Source organism: Pan paniscus, chromosome 5 (genome assembly GCF_029289425.2).
Source record: "Pan paniscus chromosome 5, NHGRI_mPanPan1-v2.0_pri, whole genome shotgun sequence".
NCBI lineage: Eukaryota > Metazoa > Chordata > Mammalia > Primates > Hominidae > Pan > Pan paniscus.
In genome coordinates, this window is record NC_073254.2 from 76,379,248 (window position 1) to 76,407,024 (window position 27,777).

The 27,777-nt window shown below is 36.6% G+C and overlaps 1 protein-coding gene across 5 annotated transcripts in view; it reads right to left on the minus strand.

Moving 5' to 3' along the window:
• Nucleotides 1-27,777, minus strand: part of KHDRBS2 (KH RNA binding domain containing, signal transduction associated 2) — a 795,325-nt gene that overhangs the window by 43,565 nt on the left and 723,983 nt on the right. For 3 of the 5 annotated variants that reach the window (XM_034962289.3, XM_055113705.2, XM_055113703.2), the window contains one exon: nucleotides 256-3,575. The exons of 1 other annotated variant lie outside the window; for it this stretch is intronic. The gene's annotated coding sequence lies outside the window, so the exon portion shown is untranslated. Of the gene's footprint in view, nucleotides 1-255; nucleotides 3,576-27,777 lie in introns of those variants that run through there. One more of the 5 variants, XM_055113702.2, reaches the window with a different exon arrangement.

A 27,777-nucleotide genomic window follows, 5' to 3' on the forward strand; every position in this document is an offset into this window, starting at 1 on the left:
AAATAAGGCTGCTTTAAATTTCATTAACTGAATTCTTCTATCAGGCCGAATTTGGAGGCCTGTCAGGCAGAATAAGTTGGCCCAGTAAACATTTTAAGTAGACAGATATTATTATACTAGTTTCAAAGGAGAAAAAAATACATGCTTTTGTATATTAAGAGAAAATCTTTAGGACTGACAATTATGCCTTACAATTGTTTTCTTATTTTGTGACCATAAGAACAGGCAGCATAAGCATGAAATCATGAAAACTGGTTGAACATGTTTAGAGTTTATTTTGGTAATCAAAACAACAAAGCTATTCTGACATACTTCTAATGATATACATAATAGTTGTGCTGAAAGATGCCAAAATATCCACATAAACAACTTTATTTTGAATATTTATTTGCAGACAGATGTCACTTTTAGGATTTTTTTCTCACTTTGTTTATTTGCACATATCCGTAATTAACATTGATGATGACAATATTCCCAATGACTATGAACATCATGAAAACAGACATTTGTCACATTCTCTTATGCACGTTTATGTTTATATATACCATAGTCCCTCTAACTGGGGTTTCTTTGCTTGGGATACTTTGTCCAAAGACAATATTGGCAATATTTGCATATTAAGAAAATATTTGTATATTTTTTCCATGAAAACATAGTAAACACTAATTGAACATCTTCTGTGTGCTAATTATGTTAGTATTGGTGTCATGAAATAATTATAAGGACTTGAATTAGACATTTCAAAAGCCCAGGGTTAATACCTTGACAACTAATCTAAAATAAACATGTTGATTGCTCCCATAAGAGAGGTGTATATACTGGGGTATATCTGAAAAGGCTTTCCCAAGAAAGTGATGCATAAACTAGGTCATGAATAATAGAATTGTGAAATATTAGAAAGATCTGTATAAGAAAAATTATATTCCCAATATCATTTTTTTCTTTCATGCATTCCCATCCATACTGTTTTCCCCTCAAACCAAGGAGTTCTTGTTCAGTATCTACTCAGCAGAAAAGAGTTATTTTGGTCCAAGTTAGGCTGTTGCAGCAAATGAGTCTCAAATTTCTCTCTCTCTCTCTCCCCCTCAGCTTTGTTTCTTGCATCTAATATATGTCCATTGGGGACTGAGTACAGTTCTACTCTATGTCATTTTCTTTCCAAGACTCAGGATTATAGATCATGTTCTATCTGGGATATCATCAGATTTATGGCACAGAAAAAAAAAGAGCAAAGATGGAACCATAAGATGACTTCTAAATCTTCTGCTTGGAAGTAGTACACATCACTTCCCTCTTTTTAATTGGCCAGATCAAGTCATGTTCCCAAACTAAATCTCAATGGACAGGGAATATAATTATCCCACAAGGAGTGACTTGACAGGCAGGAATCCCAGATATTTCAAATAAATGAGAATATACCCACAATTAAAACACATTTTATATGACCCAGTATCCCAGCATATATGTGTGTGTGTGTATATATATATGTGTGTGTATATATATATATGTGTGTGTGTGTGTATATATATATATGTATGTATATACATGTAAACCAGTGCAGTGAGCATAGTAGGTGTACAATAAGTATTTTTTAAATGGATACATGAATGATTATATTAACCAATAAAATATTATATGATGTACTCTGATGTTTCTAAGATATTGTATCTTTTGTATTATATTCTATTTTATTTTTGTAAAGTGCTAATCATGGCCCACTAAATTGATTTCATGAACTACAGTTTAAAAGCATTTATTAACAAATGTAAGAATGCAAAAGCAATATTATTTTCAATCCTGGATTCTGTTTTTTTTATCCTATGAAAACATAGGAAACATTAATTGAACATCTTCTGTGTGCTAGTTTTGTTAGTATTGGTGTCATGAAATAATTATAAGGACTTGAATTAGACATTTAAGAAGCCCAGGGTTAACATCTTCACAACTAATTTAAAAGAAACATATGGTAATAGCTCCCATAAGAGAGATGTATAAACTGGGGTAGATCTGAAAAGGTTTTCCCAGGAAAGTAATGCTTAAACGAGGGCATGATAATGAATAATATGATTCTGAAACACAAGAAAGACCTATATAAGAAAATTATAAGTAGCATGCAAGCTTTTGGTGAGTTTGAAGAAGCATAAATGGTGCAAGAAAAGGGAGATCAGACATATTGTTGGGAAAGTTAGGGTTTTACACATCACCAACTAACTATTCTTCAACTACTAGATATGTCAAGAATTCCTGGTCTGTAAATCTATCTTTAAAAAAGTAAGTGAAAACAGAACAGGAAAGTAGTGGAAATCAGAGTTTTGTTTTATAAACAGGTCAGATTTAAAGGTAACAAATTCCTTATCTCACATAGTTATGAGATGAGTTTCTTTTGTCTTCTAAGTATATTGGGCTGATTTTTTTCTTTTCTTAATTTCTCAGTTGGGATTTGCACTGTACCAATTATTTGGCCATAAAACAAATCAGCCTCCATTTTCTGATCTATACACATAAATGCATAACATTATACTTCCATGCCATTTTGGAAATATGTTTGGCAACATGTAACAACAACAACAAAATGGTTTAGATTTTTAGTCGCATGAGATCTACGAGAACAAGCCAGAACAGATAGAGTGGTACAAACAAGAACGTTTAGGCTGAGATCACTGTGATCCCGTGGCATTTCCCTCATGCTCAAAGATAATCGCTGGGTCTTCAGTTATAACACCAATTTATCAAGAACAAGAGGAGGAGGAGAAAGAAACTAGGAAAATGGGGCAAGCCTATATTAGAAATCCCCAGCCAACTTCCACTTGCAAGTAATTGGCAACAAGACCATATTCATATCACGTGGACTCTTCAAGCTTCAAAGGAGGCTGGGAAATAAAATTTTTAAACATATTCCTGCTGTGAATAAAATTAGAGTTCCCAGTATTATAGGAGGAGAAAACCATAACTGCTACATCTTCTTACCTCGCAGGGTTGTTGAGGGAATCAGATGAGAGTACAGGTGTAAAATGACTTGAAAAATTTCAAATAATCATGAGCAAGTAAAATATTTTTAAAAAGTAAGAAGTGTACAAAACTTAAGCTTAGCTAATTAGCCATTTCTGCCATAAAATGTTTGAAAATTCCAACAGAAATACAAAAATACACACGTATGCACTCAATCATTCATACACATAGCTACTGTATTAACATGTATAGTAAAAGCATTTAGTCATCTATGTGTATAGGCCTACATATTATTTACAGAAAATTAATATTAGTTTATAATTAACCTTAACACACACACACATATATAATAAAGTAATGGTAAAAATCAAAGACACTATCTTTCCTCTTAATTTTATATTACTGAAGACACAAAATTTTCCATAATATTGTGTTTATTTCAAGACCTCAAATCAGAGTGTTTATTATTTACAAGGCAACTTTATTGTTTCCAAGGAAAACCCTGATACCAATTAATAATGGGGGAGAGAGGAGGCAGATATACACATTCACCACAAAATTCACAGGCAATCTGCAAAGCTCACAGAGTCAGAAAATTTGAGTGGAGTTTAGGAGAGTTGGTCCTGCTGGAAACAGAAAAACAAGATAAAAAGAAGATATGATAACTCTCACTTACGTAAAACTATGTTATAGAGCAGTTAAATAGCAATTATTCTATAAGCTGATTAGGACAGAACATGGTATAAAGACCTCAAGGCTATGAAACTCCTAAAAGAAACATCAGGGAAACTCTCTAGAACATTGGCCGTGGCAAAGATTTCTTGAGTAATACTCCACAAGCACAGGCAACCAAAGCAAAAATGGACAAATGGGATCACATCATGTTAAAAACCTTCTGCACACAAAAGGAAACAGTCTACAAAATGGACAGACAACCCAAAGAATGGGAGAAAATATCTGCAAACTATCCATCTGACAAGGGATTAATAAAGTATATAATGATCTCAAAAAAACTCTACAGGAAAAAAATCTCATAATCTGATTTTTTTAAATGAGCAAAAGATCTCAATAAACATTTATCAGAAGAAGGCATACAAGTGGAAAATAGATATATGTAGAGATGCTCATCAATGATCATTAGAAAAATGCAATAAAATATCATCTCATCCCAGTTAAAACAGCTTTAATCCAAAAGACAGGCAATGACAAATGCTGACAAGGTTGTGGAGAAAAGGGAACCCTCATACACTAATTGACTAAATGTTAATTAGTACAACCACTATGGAGTACAGTTTGAAGGCTCCTTAAAAAAACTAAAAACAGAGCTACCATATGATCTTATCCACCAATCCCACTGCTAGATATATACCCCAAAGAAAGGAAATCAGTATATAGAAGAGATATCTACACTCCCATATTTCTTGAGCACTATTCAAATAGCCAAGATTTGAAAGCAACCTAATTGTCCATCAGCAGATGAAAGGATAGCAAACATGTGGTACATATACACAATGGAGTACTATTCAGCTATAAGAAAGCATGAGATCTTGTCATTTGCAATACTATGGATGGAGCTGGAGGTGATTTTGTTAAGTGAAATATGCCAGGCACAGAAACACAAACTTTGCATGTTCTCTTATTTGTGGGAGCTAAAAATCAAAACAATTGAACTCATGGAGACAGTGAGGAGAATGATCGTTACCAGAGGCTGGGAAGGGTAGTGGGGCTGTAGGAGTAAGTGTGGATTGTTTGTGGATACAAAAACAAGTAGTTGGAAACAATGAATTAGATCTAGTATTTGATAGCACAATAATGTGACTACAGTCAATAACAATTCAAGTGTACATTTAAAAATAACTAAAAGAATATAATTGTATTCTTTTTACTGCAAAGTATAAATGCTTGAAGTGATGGATATGCCATTTTTCTGATATGATTATTATGCATTGTATGCCTGTATCAAAATATCTCATGTTCTCCATAAACATATGCACCTAAAAATTAAAATAAATAAATAAAAAGTATAATAAGTTTTTAAAAAGCATTATTCTTACCAAATTAACTAGTAGCTTCAAATTAACTAGTAGCTTCAGCAGATTTCATAATCAGCACCTTAACTAAGAGTCTTATGGAATCATTAATCTCATAAGTAAAAGTTGAGGGGTTTTGTATTTTAAAATCATTTTTAAAAATTTTCAAGAGTTTAAAAATAAAACGCTCTTAGCCTCCAAGCTAAAATAGCAAATAGCAAATAAATAATAAAGGGCAAAGAAATCTTTTGTTTAAAATGCTTATTCCTTTCCCAACTAGGTTTAATTGGGGAAAGTGGTAGGGAAGAGAAAATCTTGAAATCATTCATTTACTTCCTGACTCTCAGGTGTGGCTGAATGAAAGATTTCCTGGGCACTACATTAGATAAGAGGCTCAGTAAGGAGTTCTTTACAAAAATTTGAGTTAGAATGATAGACTGGATTAAGAAAATGTGGCACATATACACCATGGAATACTATGCAGCCATAAAAAATGATGAGTTCGTGTCCTTTGTAGGGACATGGATGAAGCTGGAAACCATCATTCTCAGCAAACTATCACAAGGACAAAAAACCAAACACCGCATGTTCTCACTCACAGGTGGGAATTGAACAATGAGAACACATGGTCACAGGAAGGGGAACATCACACACCAGGGCCTGTTGTGAGGTGGAGGGAGGGGAGAGGGATAGCATTAGGAGATATACCTAATGCTAAATGACGAGTTAATGGGTGCAGCACACCAACATGGCACATGTATACATATGTAATAAACCTGCATGTTGTGCACATGTACTCTAAAACTTCAAGTATAGTAAAAAAAATTTTAAAAAAAAATTTGAGTAGGAAGCTGCTCCATGACTAGCTCAATGTTTTCAGGTCTTCAGTGGAGACATAAGTCTGGCTTAAGAAGTGATAATTGGGGCTGGGCATGGTGGCTTATGCCTGTAATCCCAGTACTTTGGGTGGCCGAGGTGGGAGGACCACTTGAGGCCAGGAGTTGGAAACCAGCCTGGGCAACAAAGTGAGACCCCATCTTTATAAAAATAAAAATACAAAAAGAAGTGATAGTTAGGCACTAGGCCATCATCCCCAGTTGCTTCTTCCTTTCCCAAGATAGATTTACTCTTCTTAATTTAAGCCTTGTTCTTATTATGTGGATCCTCTGCTTCAACATGTGCTTTTGACATAAAATTTTAGGTCATTGTGAAGGAAGGTGGAGGGGATTATGTTAGCTCATAGATAAAATATTTTTAGCTAATCTCTGTGTGTGTGTGTGTGTGTGTATGTGTCTTTCTCTGCTTGTATACATTTCTTTCTAATTTTCACACACATACATCAATTCATGCTCAAAAACAGTATATGTAGCATACTGAATATGTTGAGTGAGAAAAGCAAGGTATGTGATAAACTGAGATCCTCTCTGTTATAGACTGAATGTTTGCGTCTGTGTCTCCCGCACCCCGAAATTTACTATGTTGAAGCTCTATTTCCAGATTGAGTGTATTTGGAGCCTCTAAGGAAGTAATTAAGGTTAAATGAGATCATAAGGGTGGTAGGTCTGATGGGATTAGTGGTTTTATAAGCAGTGACACCAGAGAGCTCTCTCATGAGTGCCTGCACCAAGGAAAAGCCAGGTAAGCATGCAGAGAAGGCAGCCGTCTTCAACCCAAGGGGAGAGGCCTCACCAGAAAGGCACCACGCTGTTCCCTGATTTTGGAGTTCGAGCCCCCAGAACTGTGCAAAAGTAAATTTCTGTTGTTTAAGCCATACAGCTCCTCATATTTTGTAGTAGCAGCCCAAGCTGACTAATACAGTCTCTCTAAATGTTTATTCTTTTGACAAACACGTAAAGATATATGACATTAAACCAAAAATCTTTATCTAGTATTTCTCTCCTTTAATCTGAGGAAGTTGCCAATGACAAGTTTTCTGACAAAATTTTAAGTATATCAATATTAAGATATCTATTATATTTCAAATTATGTATTAATAAGTAGGATGTACATATTTGATCAAATATTAAGTATATTATAAAATATTTATGAAATAGAATGTAAAAAATAACAGAAAATTTTAAGAAAAACAAAACTTTATATAACCGCAGGTTATTGTGCTAGGCCAATTTGTGTTTATACATTAAGCTCACCTGAGATTATGTCCAGTAAACCCTCACATAATGTCATTGATAGGTTCTTGGAAACTCTGACTTCAAGCAAAATAACATAGTGAAACCAATTTTACCATAGGCTAATTTAAACAAGAGTTAAGTTTCTATGGCATATTTCTAGTCACAAAAGTAGCATCTTCAATTTCTAAAGACACCAAGCACTTCTAATATTAAACATTGAAATAAATTTGAGCTATACACACATTTAAGAAAGGTTAATAAAAAACAAGTAAGATAATTATTTACCCCATGTTTGGTGAATCAGTGAGTATCAGTGGTCACAGCGGTGGTGGGGTAAATCAAAGAATAAATATTCTCAAAGCAAAAATTATGAGGAGCACCTCCTACCACCACACAGTTCAAATACCAGCACTCACAAATAGGGTAGGGTCACTGACTGCTTTTGTACCACATCGTTTATTATCATGCATTTGTATGATTATTATATACTTTACAAATTTCTGTTTTACAATAATTTGTATTCATTCATTCATTCATTTTCCAACCAGATTATTCCAGTTCAGAGTCAAGGGTGACTGGACCCTATTCAGGCAACTCAGAGCTCAAGGTTGAGACCACCTCTGGACAGGATGCGATTCCATTGCAGGACATACACCCACACCCACACTCACTCAGATTAGGGCAATTTAGATAGGCCAATGAACCTAACGTTCACATCTTTGGGATGTGGGAGGAAAACAGAGTACCCAGAGAAAATCTACACGGATATAGAGAGAATGTGCAAACTCCACACAGACAGTGGCTCCGACAACTCTCAATATTATAATGAGAAAGCAATGTTGAATCAAACAACATTGAGGACCAGCTGTATTTGTATTTTTGCCTCTTCTTGGAGGATAGGTTTGAGAAAATTGCCAATACATTCACCCTTACATTCTTTTAAGTGTGCATGCAGACTTAACTTAAAATTTGCTATTTATTAAACTTTCTATAATTTATTCCATAGTGTAACCTCATTATCTTCCTTCAATATTTTTGCTGTTTTCATAAAGGCAGGTTGAAAACAAACATTTCCATACTTCTTAAAGATATGTAACTAAATTTGATGGACCCAGCTAACAAATTTAATCACTTTATATACTAGTACCCAGGATAAGTAGACTCCTTAATGAAAGAGACTCCGGTTACTGTGTGGCTGACCAAGTCATGTTTATTTTTGGCTTTGTGCTTTGGTAGAGCAGTGACTGTTAATCCCTGGTTTGCATCACTTTGAGAGTTTAAAAAAATACAAACACATGAAAACAATGCTGGACCAATTAAGGCAGTGTCTCTAGGAGAGGGTGCCAGTACTAGGGCTTCTTAAAATCTTCTCAAATAATTCTGAAGTGCAGTCAGGGTGAGATCGGCTGCCTTAGAGGGACTTGTTTAAACTCCTATAAATTTGTTAATACATTTTCTATGCATTCTTCTTCCCCCAAAAGTCCAATTTCTCTGTCAAGCTCTTGAACTATATGATAGTAAATTATGTTGGCCTTTATAGACAAGGCCTTGGAATAATTCACAGAAATCAAAGGTACAGCATTTTAACACTTTACTAATTTAGTAACACATAAAAGTAATCTTCAAATCAACAGGGAAGAAAAAATATGCACCAACTCTGACTGATCATTCCACAGAGCAAAGAATTTACACATCAATATTTTCAAGGAGACAAAAATCTAATAGGAACTGAAATGATGAATCTAATACTTCAAAAGAGAATAGAAAACCTGTTTTAAAGAAAATGGATTCTGAAAATACATAGAAATATTTCAGTATTTGGAAAGAGACTTCAACTAACTATGGAAAAATAACATTGAAGACAAACTAAGGAACAAGCCAAAACATGAGATATTTTGTCTAACCATAACACATTTTATGAGGGTTATATTTATATAGCAACAATTTTCCAGTAATAAGGCATCAAGCTGAAATCATTAGAGCTCAAATTACACTAAACCAGTGCTCAGAAACATGGTTTCCATAAGAATCACCTGGGGATCTTGTTAAAATGCAGATTTGATTAAGTCTAGGATGAGGCCGGAGAGTCTGCATTTCTACCAAGCTCTTAATGGATGTAGAAGTTGCTGTCCAAGAACTGCAATTTGAGCACTAGCAAGGCAAACTATTAATCTTTAAAGTCCTTGCAGATAACATTATCCAGAAGATAGTCAAATTTAAAATGTAAAGTGCATAATATGAACCTGCACTTCAAAAGCAAATAATATTTGATTCATTTTACAGCTTTGTCTCTATAACACACTGAGGGTCCAAATGGGTGACTACTAGATAGAGATTGAAAAACAGAAAATAGACGGACTCTAATTTTTGATTAGTGATATCAATACCGGTTGAAAAGAGGAAAAAGTGGAATTATCTTTTCTCAGAAAACACAAATCATTGGCCATTAATATCGACCTAGGCCAGGGTATGTTGGAGTTGGCCACTACCACTCAGGAGAGTAGGCTGTGTGCATCTCTTTCCAACTCCAACACCATAAATAGTTACGTCAGTTTGGTAGCTTAAAGATCTCAGCAAACACTTGGAATGGGGTCTTAAAAAAAATGTCCCCCAGTGTGGGTTTGCCAACATAGCATGGCATGTAGCTTCTGGTCTAACACATGATTCTGAAAGAAAAGAAATGTAAACATAACGTGAAATACGGTGAATAATGCAATGACCTTAGGATTGTCAAGATTAGAAGACAATAGGGAGATTAAGGAGGCCATCTTCTTGTCTAAACAATGAAAATAGATATTGGAAAAACCATAAAGTATGAGATATAAGGAAAAAAAAACACAAAAATAACAAATGGATCAATCTAAATTGCATTAAACAGTGGCATAATGTTAAACAATGTGTTTTAGTTGTTTCTTTGTGGTACTGGTTCAAAGACATTTGGTCTCAGGACTCCTTCACAGTCTTAAAATTTTTGAATAACTCAAAGAACATTTATTTATATGATTATTTCAATTGTTTATCATATTCAAAATTAAAAGAGACAAATTTTAAACTTGTTTGTGTATTAAGTTGCTTATGAATAACAGCAATAAGCCCATTGCATGTTAATATACTATTTCTGAGGAATAATTATATTTTCCAAGACAAATAAAATGTAATGAGAAGAGTTAGCTCTAATAACAGTAGGATCCTCCTATTTGGTTCTGCCTGCCTTCTATTGCTATATGTTTTGGTGGAAGTATATGAAGAAAATCAGGCCACACAGAAATAACTACTAGTTGGAAGAGAGAAAAGTACTAACTTTATCAGATGATTGTGAATATTTTTCTTGATTTTACACCAAAACTTGATAAGTAACCTTTTCAGATGATTATGAATATATTTTTTGATTCTACACAAAAATTGGGATAGTTTTAGTTTCAACCTAGCAACTAATCTTTAATAAACCATATCAATGAACTTTTTGTATTGTTACATTAAAATCTATTAGGTTATATTCTAGGTTAAATGATTCTTTTTGGTCATTTGGAAAAATTGTTTCACTGAGTTATGCAGAACTTCCAAAGATTGACATGTTTTACGATGCACTATACAAAAACCATTCTTTTTTAATTTAAAAAGACATGAATATTTATTTAATCCCTCTATGCACAGAGTTTCTCAGTTTAAATTTCTTTTGAATTTTTATTTTAGGGTCAGAGGTACATAGGTAGGTTTGTTATATGGGTAAATTGAATGTCATTGAGGTTTGATGTACAGATTATTTTGTCACCCAGGTAACAAGCATAGTACTCGATAGGTAGTTTTTCAATCCTCGCCCTCCTCCCACCCTCCACTGTCAGGTCCCAGTGTCTGTTTTTCCCTTCTTTGATTCTATGTGTACTCAATGTTCAGTTCCCACTTAGTAGTGAGAACATGTGGTATTTGGTTTTCTGTTCCTGTGTTCACTTAGGATACTATTGTGCAGTTCTGTCTATGTTGCTGCAAAGGGCATGATCTCATTCTTTTTTATGCTGCATAGTATTCCATGGTGCATATGTACCACATTTGCTTTATCCAGTCTACAATTTATGGACATTTAGGTTGATTCCATGTTTTGTTATTGTGATAATGCTGCAAGGAACAATATGAGTGCATGTGTCTTTATGGTAGAATGATTTATTTTGCCGAGGTTGGGGAGTGGTGGCTTACATACTCAAAATAGGATTGCTGGGTCAAATGGTAATTCTGTTTTATGTTCTTTCAGAAATTGCCACACTGGTTTCCATAATGGCTCAACTAATTTACGTTCCCACCAGCAGCATATAAGTATTCCCTTTTCTATACAACCCCTCCAGCACATTTTTTTCTTTTACTTTTTAATAACAGCCTTTCTGACTGGTTGAGATGGTATCTTTTTTTTTTTTTTTTTTCTGTTTTTGAGATGGAGTCTTGCTCTGTCACCCAGGCTGGAGTGTAATGCATGATCTCGGCTCACTGCAGCCTCCACCTCCTGGGTTCAAGTGATTCTCCTCCTCATCTTCCCAAGTAGCTGGGACTACAAGGCACATGCCACCACGCCTGGCCAATTTTTGTATTTTTTGGTGGAGATGGGGTTTTATTATGTTTCCCAGGCTGGTCTGGAACTTCTGGCCTCGAGTGATATGCCTGTCACGGCTCCCCAGGTTGCTGGGATTACAGGCGTGAGTCACCATGCCCAGCCAAGATGGTATCTCATTGTGGTTTTGATTTGGATTTCTTTAATGGTTAGTGATAAGCATTTTTTTCATATGCTTGTTGGCCACATGTAGGTCTTCTTTTGAAAAGCGTCTGTTGTCCTCTGACCTTTTTTCAATGGGGTTGATTGTTTTTTGCTTGTGAATTTGTTCAAATTTCTTATAAGTTTTGGTTATTAGACCTTTGTCAGATGTATAGTCTGCAAATATTTTTTCCCATTCTGCAGGTTGTCTGTTACTCTGTTGATAATTTCTTCTGCTGTACAGAAGCTCTTTAGTTTAATTAGGTCCCATTTGACAATTTTTGCTTTTGTTGCAATTGCTTTTGACATCATTGTCATGAAATCTTTTTCCATTCCTATTTCCAGAATGGTATTTCCTAGGTTATCTTCCATGGTTTTTTAGTTTATTATTTTACATTTAAATCTGTAATCCATCTTGAGTTGATTTTTTATATGGTATAAGGGTGGGGTCCAGTTTCAATCTTCTGCATATGGCTAGCCAGTTAACCCAGCACCATTTATGGAATAGGGAATCCTTTCCCCATTGCTTGTTTTTGTCAGCTTTGTTGAAGACCAGATGGTTGTAGGTGTGCAGCATTATTTCTGGACTCTCTATTCTGTCCCACTTGTCTATGTGTTTGCTTTTGCGGCATACCATGCTGCTTGGGTTACTGTAGTCTTGTAATATAGTTTGAAATTGGGTAACATGATGCCTTCTGCTCTGCTCTTTTTGCTTAGGATTGCCTTGGTTACTCAGGCCTTTTTTTTTTTTTGGTTCCATGTGAATTTTAAATTATTTTTTTTCTAATTCTATAAAGAATGTCATTATATATCCCATGTGAATGGGATTGCATTTTTGATTTGGCTCCCAACTTGGATGCTGTTGTTGCATGGGAATCCTACTAATTTTTCTACATTGATTTTGTATCCCAAAACTTTACTGAAGTTGTTTATCAGCTCAAGGAGCTTTGGACATTTGTATATTATATAGAAATAGCATTGAATTTATAAATTGCCTTTGGTAAATGGCCATTTTAACAATATTGGTTCCTCCTGTCCATGAGCATGGCATATTTTTCTATTTGTTTGTGTCATCCCTGATTTCTTTGAGTAGTATTTTGTAATTCTAATTGTAGAGATCTTTCACCTCCCTGGATAGCTGTATTCCTTGGTGTTATTCTTTTTATGGTTATTGTGAATGGGATTGCATTCTTGATTTGGCTGCCAACTTGGATGCTGTTGGTGCATGGGAATGCTACTGATTTTTGTACATTTATTTTGTATACTAAAACTTTGCTGAAGTTATTTATCAGCTCAAGGAGCTTTTGGGTGGAGACTATGGGATTTTCTAGGTATAGAATCATATTGTCTGAAAACAGGGATAGTTTGACTTCCCCTCTTCCTACTTGGATGTGTTTTATTTTTTTCTCTTGCCAGGTTTTCCAGTACTATGTTGACTAGGAGTGGTGAAAATGGGCATCTTGTCTTTTTCTGATTTGCAAGGAGAATGCTTTCAACTGCTCCCCGTTCAGTATGATGTTGGCTGTGCATTTGTTATATATATGTCTTATTATTTTGAGGCAGATTCCTCCAATGCCTAGTTTTTTGAGGATTTTTTAACATAAAGCGATGTTGAATTTTATCAAAAGCCTTTTCTGCATGTAACAAAATAATCATGTGGCTTTTGTTTTCAATTCTGTTTATGTAATGAATCACATTTGTTCATTTGCAGGTGTTGAAACAACCTTGCATCCCAGAGATAAAGCCTACTTGGTCATGGTGGATTAGCTTTTTGATGTGCTGCTCAATTTGGTTTGCTAATATTTTACTGAAGATTTTTGCATCTATGTTCATCAAGGATACTGGCCTGACCTGTTATTGTTGTTGTTGTTATCGTGTCTCTGCCAGGGTTTTGGTATCAGGATGATGGTGGCCTCATAGAATGACTTAGGGAGGACTCCCTGTCCTCAATGTTTGGAATAGCTTCCATAGGAATAATACTTGCTCTTCTTTATACAAGTGGTTGAATTCAACTGTGAATTCATCTGGTTCTGGGCTTTTTTGGCTAGTAGGCTTTTTATTACTGATTCAAATTTTGAACTTATGATTTGTTCAGGGATTCGATTTATTCCTGGTTTACTCTTGGGAGGTTGTATGTGTCCAGGAATCTAACCATTTATCCTACATTTTTTCATTTGTGTGTATAGAGGTATTTGTAGTAGTCTCTGAGAGTTTTTTGTGTTGTTATGGGGTAAGTGTTAACATCCCATTTGTCATTTCTGATTGACTTTATTTGTATCTGCCCTCTTTTTTCATTATTAGTCTAGCAAGTAGTCTGTCTATCCTATTAATTTCTTCAGAAAACCAACTCCTTGATTCATTCATCATTTGCATGAGTTTTATGTCTCATTTTTCCTTCAGTTCTGCTTTGATTTTGGTTATTTCTTGTCTTCAGCTAGCTTTGGGGTTGGTTTGCTCTTGTTTCTCTAGTTCTTCTATTTGTGATGTTAGGTTGCTGATTTGAAATTTTTCCAACTTTTTGATGTTGATGTTTAGTGCTATAAATTTCCTTCTTGTCGTCACCTTAGCTGTGTCCCAGATTCTGGTATGTTATATCTTTGTTCTCATTAGTTTCAAAGAATTTCTTGATTTCTGCCTTGATTTCATTATTTCCCAAAAAGTTATTCTGGGTCAAGTTGTTTAATTTCTGTGTAATTATAGGTTTTGAAGGACTTTCTTAGTACAATTCCTATTTTTATTGCACTGTGATCCAAGAGTGTGGTTAGTATGATTTCAAGTTTTTAAGTGTTTGTTTGGAGATTGTTTTATTTCCAATTGTCTGGTCACTTTTAGAGTGTGTGCCATGTGCTGATGCAAAGAATGTATATTCTCTTGTCTGTGGGTGGAATGTTTTGTAGATGTCTATTAGGTCTATTTTGTCAACCATTGAGTTCATGTCTTGGATATTTATGTTAGCTTTCTGCCTCAATGATCTGTCTTATATTGCTATTGGGGTGTTAAAGTCTTCCAATATTATTGCATAGTTATCTAAATCTCTTCATAGGTCACTAGAACTTGCTTTATGAATCTGGGTGCTCCTGTGTTTAGTATATATAATTTAGGGTAGTTAGGTCTTCTTGTTGAATTGAGCCCTTAACCATTAAGTAATGCACTTCTTTGTTTCATTTTTTAAAAATCTTTGTTGGTTTAAAGTCTGTTTTATCTGAAATTAGAATAGCAACCCCTGTTTTTTTGTTTCTCATTTGCTTGGTAAATGTTTCCCCATTCCTTTATTTTGAGTCTTTTGGTGTCACTGCATGTGAGATGGGTCTCTTGAAGACAACAAACCATTTAGTCTTGCTCCTTTATCTAACTTGCCAATCTACACCTTTTAATTTTAAGGGATATTTAGCCCATTTACATTCAAGGTTAGTATGGACATGTGAAAATTTCTTCCTGTTATCATTTTGTTAGTGGGTTATTATGCAGATATTTTTGTGTGGTTTCTTTATATTGTCATTGACCTATGTACTTGTGTGTTTTTGTCGTGGCTTGTAACTGTCTTTCCTTTCCATGTTTAGCCCTCCCTTCAGGATCTCTTGTAAGGCAAATCTCGTGGCAGCAAAATCCATTAGCATTTACTTGCCTGAAAAACATCTTATTTCTTCTTCACTTATGAAGCTTACTTTGGCTGGATACAAAATTCTTGGTCAGAAATTCTTCTCTTTAAGAATGCTGGATATAGGCTCCTAACCTCTTCTGGCTTATAGGATTTCTGCTGTAAGGTCCACTGTTAGCCTGATGGGGTTCCCTTTGTAGGTGACCTGCCCCTTCTCTCTAGCTGCTTTTAACATTTTTTATTTCATTTTCACCTTGGAGAATCTGATGACTATGTGTCCTGGAGGTGGTCTTCTTGTTTCACAGGTGTTTTTTTGTACTTCCTGAATTTGAATTTTGGCCTATTTAGTAAGGTTGGGGAAATTTTCATGAATAATATCCTGAAATATGTTTTCCAAGTTGTTTGCTTTCTCTTCCTGTCTTTCAGGAATGCCAATGAGTCATAAATTGGGTCTCTTTAAATAATCCTATATTATTCAGAAGTTTTGTTCATTCAACTTTATTATTTTTTTCTTTATTTGATCTTCACTGTGTTATTTCAGAAAACAGGTTTGGAGCTCTGAGATGCTTTCCTCAGCTTCGTCAATTCTGCTGTTAATACTTGCAACAGTATTCTGAAATTCTTGAAGTAAGTTTTTCATCTTTGTCAGTTCAGTTTGTTTTTTTCTGAAAATGATCATTTCACCTTTAATCTTCTGTATCATTTATTGTATTCTTTAGAATCCATGGATTGGATTTCAACTTTCTCTTAATTGTTGATGATCTTCATTCCTTTCTATCTTCTAAATTCTATTTCTGTCATTTTAGCTATTTCAGCCTGATTAAGAAAAATTGTTGGGGAACTTGTGTGGTCATTTAGAGGTAAGGAGACACTCTTGCCTTTTGAGTTGCCAGAGTTCTTGCACTGATTCTTTTACATCGTATGGGCTGATGTTCCTTCAACTCTTGAAGTTGCTGTCCTTTGGACATTTGTTTGTTTGTTTCACTTGCTTGTATCTTCTTTGATGCCCTTAGGGGTTTGATTGTTGTATAAGGTGGGTTCAGTTGACTGACTTCAATTCTGGTAGATTTTTTTTTTGGAGGGCAAGGCTCAGATCAACACTCCTGGGCTATATGCTTTAACTTGGGGGCCTGTTATCTGGCCCCCAGCTTTCTTCTCTGGCCCACTGAGGTTGGGAACCTGCTGTGCTGGAGAGGCCAAGGTTTTCCTGGATCACTCGCCACAACACTCTAAAGGATAGTGTTAGCCAAAGCAATTCATTGGGCAGTGGCAGTGGGGTTCATGCTCATTTGCACATGCCAGCAGCAGTGGCAGCGTTACAGGGTGAGCTCTTGTCACCTGGGGCCACTGGTGGGCCTAGGGCTGCCTGCATCCATGTGGGCATTGGCAGTGGCAGCAACCAAGGTGCAGGATGGAGGAGGGAGACAGAGCTACTGGGGTCCATGCACATTCACTCCTGCAGTGGTGGCAGTGCAGGGGCATGGTGCTGGCCACCTTTGTGTGTGCATTAACACCAGTGATGATAGCAGGATCGGGCAGGGGGCAGAACTACTGGTGGCCATGCGTGCATTCACACTGGTGGCAATGGCAGTGCCGGGGTGGCGGCGGGGGTGCCAATGTCCATGCTAGAAAAATCACATTTTTTAAATCACTCTGGATCTCACCAAAAAATCAATAAGAATGGGAAAGAAGTCAAGCTTATGGTGACAAATACAAGTTTTTCACAATTCTAATTTTTACTCCAAAATTCAAATACATTCATTGGCAAAGACATTCTAAGTTGTCTTCTTTGAAGTGATAGGCTCATTTCATTCTTCTTGAGAAAATGCCTACCAAATACCCAAGTCTCAAAAACCATAGTTTGTCAGTTTTTCTTTCAGGAAAATATGGAGTTTAGCCAAAAAAGAACCTAATTCAGCTTACAGCATGGTGTTTTTCTTTCAGGAAAATATGGAGTTTAACCAAAAAAGAACCTAATTCAGCTTACAGCACAGTGTTTTTCTTCAAGATGTTCTGGGAACTTTGGTGTCTGGTGCAAGTGCTTTAAGCCTTCCTCACCTCCATTTTCTCATACAGAATATTCAAAAGGCATGTACTAAAGGGTCAATATTTAATAAAATTAATAATAGTTACTGATTTATCAAGGACATCCATAAGTGAAATTGAGATTTTTTTTTTTTGCTTTACTGAGAATGCATAGTGGTGAAAAATTCAATGACAACCAATAAAGTTTGTTGCCAACAGCTTTATTTATGCTGAGGTGTTAACAGTTTTATTCATTATAGTTTTGCACCATCAGTGCAAGTTCCAACACAATAAAAAAGGCAAACAACATTGTCATATTATTGTAAAAATACTTTTGCCCTCATGTACCACCTGAAATAGTCTTGGGACCCCAGAGATCTGCAGCTGCAGTTAGAAGTCCACTGCTTCACACTAGTGCACCAGCACAGGATTTTGTTTTAGAATAGGAGCATAATAATATTGCATTATATATGTTTATACTTTTTTATAATATTTTGTAGTTTAGTAATGCTCTTCACAGATATTATCTTACATTAATCACAGTATAATAGCATAAAGTTCCCATCCAATTTTTCTAGTAAATAAAAACAATAATGAAGAAAGTGAAATAAAGTGTCCAGAAATACAGATAGAATATATATAGAGAGTGTCTCTCCTGCCATGTCAGACAGAAGGCTGTAAAACAGCAATAATATTTTCCCTGAATATCTCCATTGTGAATGGTAGGACACTTCTGGAAGCTTTCATTGCCTTTCCTTTCTGTTATTTAATAAAACACTCCTTGCTAGTATTTTGTTGAAAATTTTTGCGTCAATGTTCATCAAGATTATTGGCCTGTAGTTTTCTTTTTTTGATGTGTCCTTGTCTGGTTTTGATATCAGGATAATACTAGTAGCCTCATAGAGCGAGTTTGGAAGTATTCTCTTCTCTATTTTTCTTAATAGTGTAAGCAGGATTGATATCAGTTGTTCTTTAACAACAACTGAATTTGGTAAAATTCAGCAGTGAAGCTATTGGGTCCTGGGCTTTCCTTTGTGGACAGACTTTTTATTACAACTTTGATCTCTTTACTTGTTATTGGTCTGTTCAGGTTTTGCATATCCTCATGGTTCACACTTGGTAGGTTACATGTGTCTCGGAATTTTTCCGTTTCTTCTAGATTTTCCAGTTTATTGTCATACAGTTGCTCCAAGTAATCTCTAATGATCCTTTGATGCTGAATCAGTTGTAATGTCTCCTTTCTAATTTCTGATCTTATATGTTTGGGTCTTTTCTCTTTCTTAGTCTGGCTAAAGGGTTATCAAATTTTTAATCTTTTTTTTTTTTTTATTATACTTTAAGTTTTAGGGTACATGTGCACATTGTGCAGGTTAGTTACATATGTATACATGTGCCATGCTGGTGCGCTGCACCCACTAACTCGTCATCTAGCATTAGGTATATCTCCCAATGCTATCCCTCCCCCCTCCCCCCTCCCCACCACAGTCCCCAGAGTATGATATTCCCCTTCCTGTGTCCATGTGATCTCATTGTTCAATTCCCACCTATGAGTGAGAATATGCGGTGTTTGGTTTTTTGTTCTTGCGATAGTTTACTGAGAATGATGGTTTCCAATTTCATCCATGTCCCTACAAAGGATATGAACTCATCATTTTTTATGGCTGCATAGTATTCCATGGTGTATATGTGCCACATTTTCTTAATCCAGTCTATCATTGTTGGACATTTGGGTTGGTTCCAAGTCTTTGCTATTGTGAATAATGCCGCAATAAACATACGTGTGCATGTGTCTTTATAGCAGCATGATTTATAGTCATTTGGGTATATACCCAGTAATGGGATGGCTGGGTCAAATGGTATTTCTAGTTCTAGATCCCTGAGGAATCGCCACACTGACTTCCACAATGGTTGAACTAGTTTACAGTCCCACCAACAGTGTAAAAGTGTTCCTATTTCTCCACATCCTCTCCAGCACCTGTTGTTTCCTGACTTTTGAATGATTGCCATTCTAACTGGTGTGAGATGATATCTCATAGTGGTTTTGATTTGCATTTCTCTGATGGCCAGTGATGATGAGCATTTTTTCATGTGTTTTTTGGCTGCGTAAATGTCTTCTTTTGAGAAGTGCCTGTTCATGTCCTTCTCCCACTTTTTGATGGGGTTGTTTGTTTTTTTCTTGTAAATTTGTTTGAGTTCACTGTAGATTCTGGATATTAGCCCTTTGTCCGATGAGTAGGTTGCGAAAATTTTCTCCCATGTTGTAGGTTGCCTATTCACTCTGATGGTAGTTTCTTTTGCTGTGCAGAAGCTCTTTAGTTTAATTAGATCCCATTTGTCAATTTTGGCTTTTGTTGCCATTGCTTTTGGTGTTTTGGACATGAAGTCCTTGCCCATGCCTATGTCCTGAATGGTAATGCCTAGGTTTTCTTCTAGGGTTTTTGTGGTTTTAGGTCTAACGTTTAAATCTTTAATCCATCTTGAATTGATTTTTGTATAAGGTGTAAGGAAGGGATCCAGTTTCAGCTTTCTACATATGGCTAGCCAGTTTTCCCAGCACCATTTATTAAATAGGGAATCCTTTCCCCATTGCTTGTTTTTCTCAGGTTTGTCAAAGATAAGATAGTTGTAGGTAAGCGGCGTTATTTCTGAGGGCTCTGTTCTGTTCCATTGATCTATATTTCTGTTTTGGTACCAGTACCATGCTGTTTTGGTTAATGTAGCCTTGTAGTATAGTTTGAAGTCAGGTAGTGTGATGCCTCCAGCTTTGTTCTTTTGGCTTAGGATTGACTTGGCGATGCGGGCTCTCTTTTGATTCCATATGAACTTTAAAGTAGTTTTTTCCAATTCTGTGAAGAAAGTCATTGGTAGCTTGATGGGGATGGCATTGAATCTGTAAATTACCTTGGGCAGTATGGCCATTTTCACGAAATTGATTCTTCCTACCCATGAGCAAGGAATGTTCTTCCATTTGTTTGTATCCTCTTTTATTTCCTTGAGCAGTGGTTTGTAGTTCTCCTTGAAGAGGTGCTTCACATCCCTTGTAAGTTGGATTCCTAGGTATTTTATTCTCTTTGAAGCAATTGTGAATGGGAGTTCACTCATGATTTGGCTCTCTGTTTGTCTGTTGTTGGTGTATAAGAATGCTTGTGATTTTTGTACATTGATTTTGTATCCTGAGACTTGGCTGAAGTTGCTTATCAGCTTAAGGAGATTTTGGGCTGAGACAATGGGGTTTTCTAGATAAACAATCATGTCGTCTGCAAACAGGGACAATTTGACTTCCTCTTTTCCTAATTGAATACCCTTTATTTCCTTCTCCTGCCTGATTGCCCTGGCCAGAACTTCCAACACTATGTTGAATAGGAGCGGTGAGAGAGGGCATCCCTGTCTTGTGCCAGTTTTCAAAGGGAATGCTTCCAGTTTTTGCCCATTCAGTATGATATTGGCTGTGGGTTTGTCATAGATAGCTCTTATTATTTTGAAATATGTCCCATCAATACCTAGTTTATTGAGAGTTTTCAGCATGAAGGGTTGTTGAATTTTGTCAAAGGCTTTTTCTGCATCTATTGAGATAATCATGTGGTTTTTGTCTTTGGCTCTGTTTATATGCTGGATTACATTTATTGATTTGCGTATGTTGAACCAGCCTTGCATCCCAGGGATGAAGCCCACTTGATCATGGTGGATAAGCTTTTTGATGTGCTGCTGGATTCGGTTTGCCAGTATTTTATTGAGGATTTTTGCATCAATGTTCATCAAGGATATTGGTCTAAAATTCTCTTTTTTGGTTGTGTCTCTGCCAGGCTTTGGTATCAGAATGATGCTGGCCTCATAAAATGAGTTAGGGAGGATTCCCTCTTTTTCTATTGATTGGAATAGTTTCAGAAGGAATGGTACCAGTTCCTCCTTGTACCTCTGGTAGAATTTGGCTGTGAATCCATCTGGTCCTGGACTCTTTTTGGTTGGTAAACTATTGATTATTGCCACAATTTCAGATCCTGTTATTGGTCTATTCAGAGATTCAACTTCTTCCTGGTTTAGTCTTGGGAGAGTGTATGTGTCGAGGAATGTATCCATTTCTTCTAGATTTTCTAGTTTATTTGCGTAGAGGTGTTTGTAGTATTCTCTGATGGTAGTTTGTATTTCTGTGGGATCGGTGGTGATATCCCCTTTATCATTTTTTATTGCGTCTATTTGATTCTTCTCTCTTTTTTTCTTTATTAGTCTTGCTAGCGGTCTATCAATTTTGTTGATCCTTTCAAAAAACCAGCTCCTGGATTCATTAATTTTTTGAAGGGTTTTTTGTGTCTCTATTTCCTTCAGTTCTGCTCTGATTTTAGTTATTTCTTGCCTTCTGCTAGCTTTTGAATGTGTTTGCTCTTGCTTTTCTAGTTCTTTTAATTGTGATGTTAGGGTGTCAATTTTGGATCTTTCCTGCTTTCTCTTGTGGGCATTTAGTGCTATAAATTTCCCTCTGCACACTGCTTTGAATGCGTCCCAGAGATTCTGGTATGTTGTGTCTTTGTTCTCATTGGTTTCAAAGAACATCTTTATTTCTGCCTTCATTTCGTTATGTACCCAGCAGTCATTCAGGAGCAGGTTGTTCAGTTTCCATGTAGTTGAGCGGCTTTGAGTGAGATTCTTAATCCTGAGTTCTAGTTTGATTGCACTGTGGTCTGAGAGATAGTTTGTTATAATTTCTGTTCTTTTACATTTGCTGAGGAGAGCTTTACTTCCAACTATGTGGTCAATTTTGGAATAGGTGTGGTGTGGTGCTGAAAAAAATGTATATTCTGTTGATTTGGGGTGGAGAGTTCTGTAGATGTCTATTAGGTCCGCTTGGTGCAGAGCTGAGTTCAATTCCTGGGTATCCTTGTTGACTTTCTGTCTCGTTGATCTGTCTAATGTTCACAGTGGGGTGTTAAAGTCTCCCATTATTAATGTGTGGGAGTCTAAGTCTCTTTGTAGGTCACTCAGGACTTGCTTTATGAATCTGGGTGCTCCTGTATTGGGTGCATAAATATTTAGGATAGTTAGCTCCTCTTGTTGAATTGATCCCTTTACCATTATGTAATGGCCTTCTTTGTCTCTTTTGATCTTTGTTGGTTTAAAGTCTGTTTTATCAGAGACTAGGATTGCAACCCCTGCCTTTTTTTGTTTTCCATTTGCTTGGTAGATCTTCCTCCATCGTTTTATTTTGAGCCTATGTGTGTCTCTGCACGTGAGATGGGTTTCCTGAATACAGCACACTGATGGGTCTTGACTCTTTATCCAACTTGCCAGTCTGTGTCTTTTAATTGGAGAATTTAGTCCATTTACATTTAAAGTTAATATTGTTATGTGTGAATTTGATCCTGTCATTATGATGTTAGCTGGTGATTTTGCTCGTTAGTTGATGCAGTTTCTTCCTAGTCTTGATGGTCTTTACATTTTGGCATGATTTTGCAGTGGCTGGTACCGGTTGTTCCTTTCCATGTTTAGCGCTTCCTTCAGGAGCTCTTTTAGGGCAGGCCTGGTGGTGACAAAATCGGTCAGCATTTGCTTGTCTGTAAAGTATTTTATTTCTCCTTCACTTATGAAGCTTAGTTTGGCTGGATATGAAATTCTGGGTTGAAAATTCTTTTCTTTAAGAATGTTGAATATTGGCCCCCACTCTCTTCTGGCTTGTAGGGTTTCTGCCGAGAGATCTGCTGTTAGTCTGATGGGCTTCCCTTTGAGGGTAACCCGACCTTTCTGTCTGGCTGCCCTTAACATTTTTTCCTTCATTTCAACTTTGGTGAATCTGACAATTATGTGTCTTGGAGTTGCTCTTCTCGAGGAGTATCTTTGTGGCGTTCTCTGTATTTCCTGAATCTGAACGTTGGCCTGCCTTGCTAGATTGGGGAAGTTCTCCTGGATAATATCCTGCAGAGTGTTTTCCAACTTGGTTTCATTCTCCGCATCACTTTCAGGTACACCAATCAGACGTAGATTTGGTCTTTTCACATAGTCCCATATTTCTTGGAGGCTTTGCTCATTTCTTTTTATTCTTTTTTCTCTAGACTTCCCTTCTCGCTTAGTTTCATTCATTTCATCTTCCATTGCTGATACCCTTTCTTCCAGTTGATCGCATCGGCTCCTGAGGCTTCTGCATTCTTCACGTAGTTCTCGAGCCTTGGTTTTCAGCTCCATCAGCTCCTTTAAGCACTTCTCTGTATTGGTTATTCTAGTTATACATTCTTCTAAATTTTTTTCAAAGTTTTCAACTTCTTTGCCTTTGGTTTGAATGTCCTCCCGTAGCTCAGAGTAATTTGATCGTCTGAAGCCTTCTTCTCTCAGCTCGTCAAAATCATTCTCCATCCAGCTTTGTTCTGTTGCTGGTGAGGAACTGCATTCCTTTGGAGGAGGAGAGGCGCTCTGCATTTTAGAGTTTCCTGTTTTTCTGTTCTGTTTTTTCCCCATCTTTGTGGTTTTATCTACTTTTGGTCTTTGATGATGGTGATGTACAGATGGGTTTTCGGTGTGGATGTCCTTTCTGTTTGTTAGTTTTCCTTCTAACAGACAGGACCCTCAGCTGCAGGTCTGTTGGAATACCCTGCCGTGTGAGGTGTCAGTGTGCCCCTGCTGGGGGGTGCCTCCCAGTTAGGCTGCTCGGGGGTCAGGGGTCAGGGACCCACTTGAGGAGGCAGTCTGCCCGTTCTCAGATCTCCAGCTGCGTGCTGGGAGAACCACTGCTCTCTTCAAAGCTGTCAGACAGGGACATTTAAGTCTGCAGAGGTTACTGCTGTCTTTTTGTTTGTCTGTGCCCTGCCCCCAGAGGTGGAGCCTACAGAGGCAGGCAGGCCTCCTTGAGCTGTGGTGGGCTCCACCCAGTTCGAGCTTCCCGGCTGCTTTGTTTACCTAAGCAAGCCTGGGCAATGGTGGGCGCCCCTCCCCCAGCCTCGCTGCCGCCTTGCAGTTTGACCTCAGACTGCTGTGCTAGCAATCAGCAAGATTCCGAGGGCGTAGGACCCTCCGAGCCAGGTGTGGGATATAGTCTCGTGGTGCGCCGTTTTTTAAGCCGGTCTGAAACGCGCAATATTCGGGTGGGAGTTACCCGAGTTTTCCAGGTGCGTCCGTCACCCCTTTCTTTGACTCGGAAAGGGAACTCCCTGACCCCTTGCGCTTCCCAGGTGAGGCAATGCCTCGCCCTGCTTCGGCTCGCGCATGGTGCGCGCACCCACTGGCCTGCGCCCACTGTCTGGCACTCCCTAGTGAGATGAACCCGGTACCTCAGATGGAAATGCAGAAATCACCGTCTTCTGCATCACTCACGCTGGGAGCTGTAGACCGGAGCTGTTCCTATTCGGCCATCTTGGCTCCTCTAATCTTTTTTTTTTAAACAACTTTTTGTTTCATTGACCTTTTGTGTTGTTTCCTTTATTTCAATTTCATTTATTTATGCACTGATCTTTATTATTTATTTTCTTCTTCTGTTTTTGGGTGTGATTTGTTCTTGCTTTTCTAGGTCTTTAAGATGAATCATTATGTTGTTTATTTGAAGTTTTCTTACTTTTTTGATGTAGGCGCTTATAGCCATAAACTTCCTTGGCTGGGTGCAGTGGCTCACACCTGTTATTCCAACACTTTGGGAAGCTGAGGTAGGTGTGTTGCTTGAGCCCAGGAGCTTGATACCAGCCTGAGCAACATGGCAAAACCCTGTCTCTAAAAACTACAAAAAATTTAGCTGTACATGGTGGTGCATGCCTATCATTCCAGCCACTTGGGAGATTGAGATAGGAGGATAGCTTGAGCCCAGGATGTTGAGGCTGCAGTGAGCCACGATTATACCATTGCAGTCCAGCCTAGGTGAAAGCAAGAACCTGTCGCAACAAACAAACAAAAATCTGTTTTTGCTATATCTCATAGGTTTTAGTATGTTGTGTTTCTATTATTATTTATTTCAAGAAATTTTTCAAGTTTCTCCTTAATTTCTTCCTTGACCACAGGAGTATATTTTTAATTTCCATTTGTTTCTATAGTTTCCAAAATTTCTGTTATTGCTGATTTCTCGTATTACTTTATTTTGGTCAGAGAAGTTACTTGACAGAATTTCATTATTTTTGAATTGTTTAAGGCTTGGTTTTGGGGCCTAACATATGGTCTATCATTGACAATGAGTCATATGCTGAGGAAAGGAATATGTGTTCTGCAGCCATTGGTTGAAACGTTTTGTAAATATCTATTAGGTCCATTTGGTCTTAGTGTAGATTAAGTGTGGTGTTTTTGTTGACTTCCTGTCTGGTGGATCTGTCCAGTGCTGAAAGTGTGGTGCTGAAGTCTCCAGCTCTTTTTATGATGGGGTCTCTCTCTCTCTCTCTCACTAGCTCTAATATTTGTTTTATATATCTGGGTGCTGCAGTGTTGGATGCATATATATTTACAAGCATTATATCCATTTGCTGAATTGATTTTTTATCATTATATAGTAAACTATTTTGTCTTTTCCTAAAGTTTTTGTCTTGAAATCTATTTTGCCTGATATAAGTATAGAAACTCCTGCTCTTTCTGGGTTTCCATGTCATGGAATATTTTTTCCATCCTTTTCTTACCAGTGTATGCATATTTTTATATGTGAAGTGTGTTTCTTGTAGGCAACAGATTATTGGGTTTGGTTTTTTTTTTTTTTTCTATTCAGCCAGTCTATGTCTTTTAATTGGAGAGTTCAGTCTATTTACATTCAATGTTATTATTAATAAGGTAGGACCTACACCTACAATTTTGTCATTTGTTTTCTGGTTATTTTGTGGTCTTCTCTTCTTTCTTGTCTTCATTTTAAAGAAGGTAATTTTCTCTGATTGTATGTTTTAATTTCTTGCTTGTTACTTCTTGTGTATTCATTGGATGTTTTTTCATTTGAAGTAACGATGAAGCTTGCAAATAATATTTTATAACCCACTATTTTAAACTCATGACAACATAACACTGATTGCATAAACAAAGAAACAAGCAATGAGACAACTTATAAAAACTCTACACTTTAACTCCAACTTTTTAAACTTTTTGTTGTTTCTCTTCATATCTGATTGCACTACATCTTGAAAAGTTGTTGTAGTTATTTTTTTGATTGGTTCATCTTTTAGTCTTTCTGCATAACATATGAGCAGTTTACATACCACAATTTCAATGTTATAATATTCTTTGTTTTTCTGTGTTTACAGTTAACAGTGAATTTTGTATTTTCAGATGATTTCTTATTGCTCATTAACATCCCTTTTTACAGATTGAATAACTCCATTTAGCATTTCTTGTAGGACATGTGTGGTATTAATAAAATCCCTCAGCTTTTGTTTGGGCAAATCTTTATTTCTCCTTCATGTTTGAAGTATATTTTGATTAAATAGGCTATTTTAGGGTAAGGTTTTTCCTTCAGCATATTAAATATGACATGCCACTCTTTCACAGCCTGAAAATTCCCACTGAAAAGTTTGCTGTTAGACATATTGGAGCTCCATTATATGTTATTTGTTTTTTTACTCTTGTTAAAAAATCAACGATCCTTTCTTTAACTTTGACCTTTGGAAGATTAATAATTAAAGGCCTTGAAATAGTCTTCTTTGGGTGTAGTCTGATTGGTGTCCAATCAACTTCCTTATACTGGAATACTGATATCTTCTTCTAGGTTTGGGAAGTTCTGCTGTTATCCTTTTGAATAAACTTCCTACCCCTATCTCTCTACCTTCTCCTTAAGTCCAACAACTCTTAGGTTTACTCCTTTGAGGCTATTTTCTATATCTTGTAGGCATGCTTCATTCTTTTTCATTTTTTAAACTTTTATTTCCTCTGACTGTGTTATTTTCAAATATCCTGTTCTTAAGCTCACTAATTATTTCTTCTTTTTAATTCATTCTGCTGTTAAAGGACTCTGATGCATTCTTCAGTATTCCAATTGCATTTTTCAGCTCCAGAAATTCTGCTTGATTCTTTTTAGTGTTTTCAATCTCTTTGCTACATTTCTCTGATAGAATTCGGAATTCCTTCTCTATGGTATCTCGAATTTCATTAAGTTTTCTTAACATAGCTATTTTGAATTCTCTTTCTGAAAGGTCACTTATCTCTGTCTGTCTTGGATTGTCTCTCATGCTTTATTAAGTTCATTTGCTGAGAACATGTTTTCCTGGATGGTGTTGATGCTAGTACATGTTCTTCAGTGTCTGGGTATTGAAGAGTTAGGTATTTATTTTAGTCTTTGCAATCTGAGCTTGTTTGTACCCCTCCTTCTTGGGAAAGCTTTTCAGGTATTCACAGGTACTTGGGTGCTGTGATCTAAGTTTTTGAGCACTGCAT